A 10,259-nucleotide genomic window follows, 5' to 3' on the forward strand; every position below is an offset into this window, starting at 1 on the left:
CCAAGGCTTTTACTTGCGACATATTGTTAAATGCACTAAAGAGGAACAATGGTTACATATTGAAGATCCCCAGAATGTTTTTACTTGTTCAATTTCAAAGGATAACGCTAAGAACATGAACAACTTCATAGTTAAAGACCACTATAACAATATGGAAGAAAATGAAATGTATTCTACAACTAATATCACTTCCTAAAAACATAACCTCACGGAAAAAAATCCTTAAATAGCTTTTCAGAAATTCTCAGAAAAATTGGTCCAGATGGAAAACAAAAAGGCATGAAAAGAGTTAATGACTTAAGTAATACATTTATTTCCATGACAGAATGTTAAAGTTTTATGTCACGTCGTGGGTGGAGCTAGAAAGTTGGCTGTCAGAAGTATTAAAATGTAAACATACTCTTCATCCATCTGTCTGCATATTTCCAGACATGCCATATGGGCGTGTAGTGAGATTCCCGATGGGTTGGACGATTCTCTTATCATCAATCATCTTGAAAAAAACGTATCCTAACAACGTGGAAATCGATCAATTCACCGTCATTAGCACAATGGAATAATATTGAAAGTGTGTGGGCTACGGAGAGAAACAAAATGGTGCTGTTTCAGGCCATGTGGTGGAAAGTGATGTGGGCGCTGGAGATGGGGCTATATGCCAGTGGGTCTGGGCAGGTGCGATGTAGTTGATGTTTGTATGATGTTATCATTTTTTATGTGTTTGTAAAAATAAACTACTGATCCGTCCTACTGCAGGTTTTCACAGCAATGGTGTACCTTGTATGAATACTGCAATCTAAAGCCAAGGCGTATACTGTGATGGCTCACTGAGTGAGTAGGGATGGCTGCCACTCTCCTCCTCCTTTAATGGGTCATTACCAAGGCCCATTCCAATCCCCTGCCTGGGGCCTGGTAATATTATCATTAACATCAAGAGCACATGTAGCCTCGTCTGCTGGAGACAGAGGGGTGTGTGTGTGTGTGAGAGAGATAAGAGATAAGCACGGGTTGAGTGCACCTTGGGGCCTGTTCGTTGTGCTAATCACTTTCAATATGACACACTCAGATGCAAACAACAATAACACTAGTGTATACACATGCACATGCACACACACACATTGAAGCTTATTGTTTTTACAAAACACATGTACAAATTTGAATTGATAGTCTTTAAACTGCCTACACATTAACACACACACACACACACCACAATTAGAATCTCACTCTCTGATAGTACAATACATGGACACTCAATGTACTGTGTTACACCACCCCAGTAGTCCAGGAAAGGGTTAATATGAAGCCCATACAGAAAGCAGTGCCTGGAGCCATTTGAGGAGCTTTTTGATCAGTTTGATGCTGCTGTGATGGAAATGTGCTCGGCGGGCAGTGTCGGGAGAACAGATCAGTAGCTAGGGCGATGTGGAGTGAAGCGCAGGCCAAAACCGCCTGCCATCTTATCCGTCTAGCTGGGCTCACTCTCTTTTTTTCCCCTCATCCTTCCCATCTTCTCTTTTCTTTCTCTTTTCTCCAGGCCCCTTTTCATCGTTCTCTTGGGGATGCTGGGTGGGTGGCTGGGTGGGGGGTGGGGAGGGGTTACGTTTCACTAAGGTCCGTGTTTTGAAACCAAGCAACTGCGGTCATGTCGACAAGGCAACTTTTTACTAAACTAGCCCAGAGATGGTCATTATGTTGGCGAACCATGGTGGGGGAAAGTCGACACGGTGAGGGGAGCCCAAATGGAGAACCGGTGAGAGGAGAACGAATGGAGAACGGGTTAGCCACCAGAGACTGAGATCAATGACCCTCATATCCTCTGATATCAGCTCCACAGAGCACTAACAAGTTAGACCACCAGCGATGTGTAACGACATGGTCGAAAGATGCAAATTAATCACTGAAATGGAATCTGCAGTTCAAAGAGGATGAGTCGGAAGTTAATCTACCTTGAGCCCAGGGTACCCTATAAAACTCTTCAGTTGGGACACAACTTGTGTGGAAGTGCAACCGAATAGGGAGATGAATCTGAAAACGGAGGGACTAATGTTTTGAGTTAGTTACATTGGTTGGGCCTGAATATGTAAGACAAGTATGACCAACTAGCTTTCAATCTGGCTATTCTGCATGCTGTGTTAACCCTCTAAACTAACACAACACATTTTTTTAATTTAATTTTTCTTTATTTTACTAGGCAAGTCAGTTAAGAACAAATTCTTATTTTAAATGACGGCCTAGGAACAGTGGGTTAACTGCCTGTTCAGGGGCAGAACAACAGATTTGTACCTTGTCAGCTCAGGGATTCCAACTTGCAACCTTTTGGTTATTAGTCCAACGCTCTAACCACTAGGCTACCCTGCCGCCCTACAGGCATCTATTTGTCTACTTTCACTGCGCTTTGCAACTCTATTGTCTGTACTGAATTGGTATATAAACGCAACATGCAGCCAAAAATGTAAAAGATTTGGCTGAGTTACACTTCATATAAGGAAATCAGTCAATTGAAATATAATTTTTTCCCCTACAAAAGGGCTTTATTACAGACGGAAATACTCCTTCATATTGTTGAGATATTTTATTTCAGCTCGTGAAACATGGGACCAACACTTTACATGTTGCATTTATATTTTTGTTCAATGTACAATTGAATTCTGGCCCGTGTGTCCTCAACCTCTGTTTACTGTAGGTGTGTAGTGGTGTAAACCATGTTTATCCCCAGAGAATGACAATAACCCAAGTCTGTAATTAACAGCCTGTCACATTATCCTCTTGTATTCAGCCATATGCCTTTTTTAAGAACGTTGTATCAAGGACTGTCTCATCTTGTACACGATAATTAAAATCAAATGACAATTCCACTTGTTTTTTTTAAATTATCCACTTAAGATGTGCATTGACACACGAGCACAAAACACACACATACACAAAGAATGCCTGTTTTCACCACATTTTATTAAGTTCCCGCACTTCAACTTTGATGTTATTCATAAATAAATCACCTCCCACTCACGCATCACTCAAGCTCTCATAATTGGGGTGCAAAATTCATATAGGTTTGACGATACATTTTATCTAAAAATGACACCCCAGAACCAGCAGATTTTTCTACGTGTTTATGACAGCGTGCTTGGCGGAAATAATTGTCAATAGCTAGTTCGCTGCGATAGGGCTAGTTAACGAGGCAAGTTCCTGAAAACAATACATTAATATGCAAATGATCTCTGTCTGCCGCTAATTTTCAGAGGCAGTGATATCAGGGTGCTGTTAAGCTTTTTCTCTTAACGCTGATTTTCTTTATCCACCATAACAAACAAACAGACAGAAACTATAATCCTATTATATCGTTAATGGCACCATTTTGTTTCTGAGGTGTTTTTGTGAGCCCATTTTTTTAGGTTGGCATTTTCTTTATTGGAACTATCACAACTTAAAATCAATTTTCATCCATTTATATTGCCCCTTTTTTAATTTGATACCCTTCTCACTTATCTTCGTGCCTCCATTCTCGTTGACTTAACTTCTCCTTCCTTTTGTCTGAGTCACTGTGCTTAACGTCTGTCACTGGGAAGACAGTGATAACAAACCATTTATATTTTTGTGGAATTAATATTAAGTACCTTACCATCATGTTGTCATTGGTGTTTTAGGGTTGCCATTCCACATTAGGGTATGTCAGATAGTACTGTATGTACCAAATGTATTCATTCTACCATAAAAACACTAAGTGGTGTTTGTATGTGTAGGAAATACAACCGTAGTAACCTGTCCCTGGACAATGAAACAAAGTGAGAACCCCCGTCACTTCAACAAATTGTTTAGCTCTTTATACACTTTAGTGGTCTGATGGTCTAAAACATGGAGCTTATTCAAGAGAGCAACGTCATAGACATACCTGCATCCTTTTAGACATTTTAACCTTCTAAACAAAGCCCTGATGTCACTCATTTGACTATTTTAGCACAATGTTCAATAAGACCAATTCAGAACAGTAAATTACTAACTAACACAAGCAGACCAAGCCCTTAAAATGTCAATAGGTAAACCGTACTATGGTCTTGATTTGAACCAGCTTTGAAAGAAAGATGGTCGTTTTATCAGCCAAACCCCCCCAGCTTGTACAAATGGGTACTCATGTTTACATTCAATAGTGGCTCTGCTAGTCATAGCCTCAGAGTTTTTGACAGGTTCCTCTCGAGTTCAGCAACCTTGTCTGCATTGACAGCTACCGTTATTAAGGGCATGAGGCTGCCATGGCATCCCGCTGTGTTACTGACTGGTTAAAGGCATTTGGAGTATTTTTCCCTCTAAAACACCCAGCTAGTATGTCTCTGTCAGAAAGCTATGCTATACCTGTGTCTTGCCGTCTAGCCATAGAGTATGACAACAAAGTTTGGGAAGTGTGAAGGCGTGCGGTGTAGATGGAGATTGAATGAGAGAGAGAAAGAGAGAGATGGGGGGGGGGCGGTTTTGAATAAAAGATGAGGGATTGGTTGTGAAGTTGTAGAGTCATCCTCCTAAAGTGAGTGATGGAGTAAATCAAATTTGTTGTGCATCATACGGCAGATGCCTGAAGTACTATTAATCCTGTACACTCTCTCTCTCTCTCTTGCAAAAGCATTAGTGAGGTCAGTCACTGACATTGGGCGATTAGGCCTGCCTCGAAGTCGTCCAATTCATCCCAAAGGTGTTCGATGGGGTTGAGGTAAGGGCTCTGTGCAAGGCAGTTAAGTTCTTCCACACTGGTCTCGACAAATCATTTCTGTATGGACCTCGCTTTGTGCACAGGGACATTGTCATGCCGAAACAGGAAAGGACCTTCCACAAACTGTTGCCACAAGGTTGGAAGCACAATATCGTCTAGAATGTCATTGTATGCTGTAGCGTTAAGATTTCCCTTCACTGGAACTAAGGGGCCTAGCTCGATCCATGAAAAACAGCCCCAGACCATTGTTCTACCTCCACCAAGCTTTACAGTTGGCACTATGCATTGGGGCAGGTAGTGTTCTCCTGGCATCCGCTAAAACCAGATTTGTCCGTCAGACTATTAGATGGTGAAGCGTGATTGAGTCCAATGGCGGTGAGCTTTACATCACTCCAGCCAACACCCGGCATTCCACATGATGATCTTAGGCTTGTTTGCGGCTGCTTGGCCATGGAAACCTATTTCATGAGGCTCCCAACAAACAGTTCTTGTGCTGACGTTGCTTCCAGAGGCAGCTTGGAACTCAGTAGTGAGTGTTGCAACCGAGGACAGACTATTTATATACGCTACCTGCTTGAGGACTTGGTGCTCCCGTTCTGTCAGCTTGTGTGGCCTACCACTTCGCGGCTGAGTCGTTGTTGCTCCTAGATGTTTCCACTTCACAATAACAGCACAATTGACCGGGGCAGCTGCAGCAGGGCAGAAATGTAAGGAACTGACTTGCTGGAAAGGTGGCATCCTATAACAGTGCCACATTGAAAGTCACTGAGCTCTTCAGTAAAGGCCATTCTACTGCCAATGTTTGTCTATGGAGATTGCATGGCTGTGTGCTCGATTTTATAGACCTGTCAGCAATGGGTGTGGCTGAAATAGCCAGTTTCTCCCATTCTTCTCTGCAGATCCCCTCAAGCTCTGTCAGGTTGGATGGGGAGCGTTGCTGCACAGCTATTTTCAGGTCTCTCCAGAGATGTTCGATCGGGTTCAAGTACGGGCTCTGGCTGGGCCACTGAAGGACATTCAGAGTCTTGTCCTGAAGCCACACCTGCGTTGTCTTGGCTGTGTACATAGGGTTGTTGTCCTGTTGGAAGGTGAACCTTCGCCCCAGTCTGAGGTCCTGAGTGCTCTGGAGCAGGTTTTCATCAAGGATCTTTGCCTTGATCCTGACTAGCCTCCCAGTCCCTGCCACTGAAAACATCCAAAAAGCATGATGCTGCCACCACCATGCTTCACAGTGGGGATGGTGCCAGGTTTCCACTAGACGTGATGTTTGGCATTCAGGTCAAAGAGTTCAATCTTGGTTTCATCAGACCAGAGAATCTTGTTTCTCATGGTCTGAGAGTCTTTAGGTGCCTTTTGGCAAACTCCAAGTAGGCTGTCATTAGTTTTTTTTCTGAGGAATGGCTTCCATCTGGCCACTCTACCATAAATGCCTGATTGGTGGAGTGATGCAGAGATGGTTGTCCTTCTGGAAGTGTCTCTCATCTCCAAAGATGAACTCTGGAGCTCTGTCAGAGTGACCATCGGGTTCTTGGTCACCTCCCTTATCAAGGCCCTTTTCCCCCGCTTATTCAGTTTGGCTGGGCGGCCAGCTCTAGGAAGAGTCTTGGTGGTTCCCAAACTGCCTCAACACAATCCTGTCCCTAAGCTCTATGGACAATTCCTTTCACCTCATGGCTTGGTTTTGCTCTGACATGCACTGTCAACTGTCAGACCTTAAATAGACTGGTGTGCCTTTCCAAATCATGTCCAATCAATTGAATTTACCACAGGTGGACTCTAATCAAGTTGTAGACACATCTCAAATATGATCAATGGAAACAGGATGCACCTGAGCTCAATTTTGAGTCTCATAGCAAAGGTTCTGAATACTTATGTTTGTTTTTTTTGTTTAAAAAAATCGTCTATATGGGGTATTGTGTGTAGATTGATGAGTACACATGTTTATTTAATCCATTTTAGAATAAGGCTGAAATGTAACAAAATGTGGAAAAAGTCAACGGGTCTGAATACTTTCCGAAGGCACTGTATAGTATATGTTTAAATTGCCAAAGCAGGTGAAATAAATACGAAACAAAAGTGAAATAGACAGATTTGTTTTTTTTTTTTTTTACAGTAAATGTTTCAGAGGAATAGAGACATTTCAAATGTCCTATTATGTACAGTGTCGTAACGATGCTCTCTCTCTCTGCCTCTCTCTCTCCCTCTAAAAGGTCCCCTGTAGTCTCTCATAGCTGTATATTTGGGGAGTATCAAATTCCAGCAATGATGATGAAAAACTGACAGGTAATACTTTATTACCAGTGTTGGATTAGAGTTATTGGGACCATTTGCTTCATGGCCCTAATGTGCTGAAGTCAAAGTGGAATGCTGAACTAAAACTGCCTAATAAAAAGTGTAAAGATTGAGTTGATGTCATTTCTGAATAAATTACCTTTTTTCTTGCTCAATATTAGCGGGACGTTCGTTTTAAATCGTCTATAGTATTTTTGATTTGGTGACTGAACTGGAAATCTCATTGATTTAGCAAACACTATATCAATTCACCACCCATTGCCGTAGCATAAATTCTAAAAATGGATTGGCATTTTTTGTACTATTCAAGTGTTTCCATTGCACCATGCAACCTCAAGCAAGCACAGCTAAAATATTTGAAAGAAAAGAAATACAATGTTGAAACCAGGTCTGATTCATACCGTAGACAGGTTTGGTGTACAACTGACTGTCTGTCTGCCTCTCCTCCTCAGTCACCTTCCACAGCGTGTATAGTAACCTTAGGAGAAAAGTGACAAGAGCCAATATGACAGCTTTGCAGGTGTGAGAGGGAAGAGCACGATGTTTTCAAGGACATGCTATGTGTGTACGCACCTAGAAGGGCCAACAAACGCCACCAACTGGCACACTGAGCACTGCAAAACTGGGCTGCTGTTGAGAAACAGAGAGTATTTGCATCTGTGAATGTTCCCATGTCTTGGAACAAGGATGGTTCAGAGGAGAGACAACAATGATGATAGGTTGGGGTCAATTCCATTTCCACTCACTCAATTCAGAAATTGAACTGAAATTATGATCCAATTCCAGTTTACTTCCATAATTGAAATGGGATTGGGACCCAATCCTAGCTGACAAGCTTGTTTTTTATTTACATGCAATTATATTATATTATAATTATTTTTGCCATTACATTTACAATTTATGTATTAAAGGAATTAGAAATGTGTGTTTTGTGTGTGTGCTCACCGAAATACTGCTACAAACGACGAAATATCACATTTAGATTCCTTCCCAAATCTAAATAATACCTTACTTGCAATGATGGCATCCTGAACAGTTGACGGTAACTATTGTGGAAGTTTTGTTTCGATCTCAGTTGTCAATGAAGTTTTTAAGAGGCTGAGCCAAATCCTTGTGAAATGTCTCCTGAACCTGGCTCAAGACGTTGCCTGTCTGTCTGTCTGTCTGTCTGTCTGGCTGTCTGGCTGTCTGTCTGTCTGTCTGTCTGTGAATTGAATCACACAAATCATAGAGTCTGGAATACTTGCACGTACTTACATTGAAATCAATGCATGATTTACCGGACATTTTAAGTCATTGTCGAAAGAAGGTACATCACACTTGGCAAATTTCCTTGAGCTCTCAATTTACATACACTATATATGCGAAAGTATATGGACACCCACATTGTTGACAGGTGTATAAAATCGAGCACACAGACATGCAATCTCCATACACAAACATTGGCAGTTTGGCAATCCAGTGGACGAATCTGGGTTTGGCGGATGCCAGGAGAACGCTACCTGCCCAAATTCATAATGCCAACTGTAAAGTTTTGTTTTCATAGTTCGGGCTAGGCCCCTTAGTTCCATTGAAGGGAAATCTTAACGCTGTAGCATACAATGACATTCTAGACGATTCTGTGCTTCCAACTTTGTAGCAACAGTTGGGGAAGACCATTTCCAGTTTCAGCATGACAATGCCCCCCTGCCCAAAGTGAGGTCCATACAGAATTGGTTTGTCTAGGTTGGTGTGGAAGAGTTTGACTGGCCTGTACAGAGCTCAACCCAATTGGAACGCCGACTGCGAGCCAAGTCTAATTGCCCAGTGTCCGACCTCACTAATGCTCTTGTGGCTGAATGGAAGCAAGTCCCCCGCAGCAATGTTCCAACAGTGGAAAGTGGAAAGCCTTCCCAGAAGATTGGAGGCTGTTACAGCAGCAAAGGGGGGACCAACTCCATATTAATGCCAATGATTTTGCAATGAGATGTTCGATGAGCAGGTGTTCACATACATTTTTGGTCATGCAGTGTATTATCTCCTTTGTCTGTGACCCATGTACACAAATCCTTTTAATGCTTGTTACTATGAGTCCTTAATCTCCTTCATTAGTGGGCACCTCTTAATTGTCTGTTGCTTCTCAGACATCAGACTTTGATAAGAGGATTGTACTGGTGGTCAATGTTTCGGGGGCTGATTTCCCCAAATGCTATACTAGGCAAGATAAAGATCATGTTCTTTAGGCATCAATTGGGAAGAAACTGACTGAAACAGGGAGGGATTTCCCGGAACTTGTCTAATAAGAAACGCTCATTTTCGTTTCCCATTGCAAAACTTTCCGATGCAAACCTCAACGAACATGACCAAGTTCCCTTATAGGGGTCTTTGGAATTAGGGAGGTGGGGAGGAATGGGGGGATTGGAATCTTTTCATATTTCCCACTTCCCGCTGTTTTTCTCTTCAGGGCCCCGCCAAGTGCCATATGGAGAGGGATTCAGAATGCTGCTGTCTACAAAAGAGGATGATGGGCATGATTGGGCAGCGACTTAAAATGTCTGGAAGGTTAATACGGTAAGTAACTGTGCCACCTTATTGGAATTAAATTCCTCCTGTTTTGTTATCATGTTCAGATTGCTTTGTAATTTGTAACAAATATACATATTGTATATTTGTTTTGTTTTTCTTAACATCTTGCCTGTTGTCAAGAAACAGACAACAACCTATTTGTATTTGCTCTGTTCTTAATATTTGATAATGATAGAACTAGTGCAAATCGTTTCATATCATCCCCTCTCCCTGTCTTGCCTGTGACTATATTATTTTCTATATCCTCAAGTCAGGGGTCCAGACCAAGTAACAGAAAATTGGAACCCCCCCCCCCCCCCTCTGTTTTACTTCAAGGTCTTGGCAATTTCTGATCCTCATGACATTTACACTCCTCCAGGGTCAAACAACATCTTGCAGCCTTCATAAAATGATTAAATATTTTAAACAGCCTCTGCTCATACCTCAGTTGCTCTCCGAGACTGATGCTGTTATCGTTTTTGTCAAAGCCTGTTTCAATCTGCATTTGTCATTTCCACACACATTTACCAGTTATCAATTGCTGTGTCAGAATGCGAAATAACTGATGTTCTCCAGGGCGGTATTGGATGGACTATCTGAGGCTTTTAATCAATGCATATTTTCTCTCTTTCTCTCTCTTTCTCTCTTTCTCTCCCTCACTCCTTTTTTTCATCCCTCCACTCACATAAATCTTTTAACGTTGTGCCTGAATGTAATGTATTTGCAC

General features: G+C 42.0%; 1 protein-coding gene across 1 annotated transcript in view; it reads left to right on the plus strand.

Moving 5' to 3' along the window:
• The window catches only part of LOC135552127 (teashirt homolog 1-like), a 57,541-nt gene extending 48,029 nt beyond the window's left edge, over window positions 1-9,512 (plus strand). Inside the window, exon 2 of the transcript XR_010457408.1 lies at window positions 9,432-9,512. The gene's annotated coding sequence lies outside the window, so the exon portion shown is untranslated. The remainder of the gene's footprint in view (window positions 1-9,431) is intronic.
• Window positions 9,513-10,259: the final 747 nt, after the last annotated feature.

Source organism: Oncorhynchus masou, chromosome 13 (genome assembly GCF_036934945.1).
Source record: "Oncorhynchus masou masou isolate Uvic2021 chromosome 13, UVic_Omas_1.1, whole genome shotgun sequence".
NCBI lineage: Eukaryota > Metazoa > Chordata > Actinopteri > Salmoniformes > Salmonidae > Oncorhynchus > Oncorhynchus masou.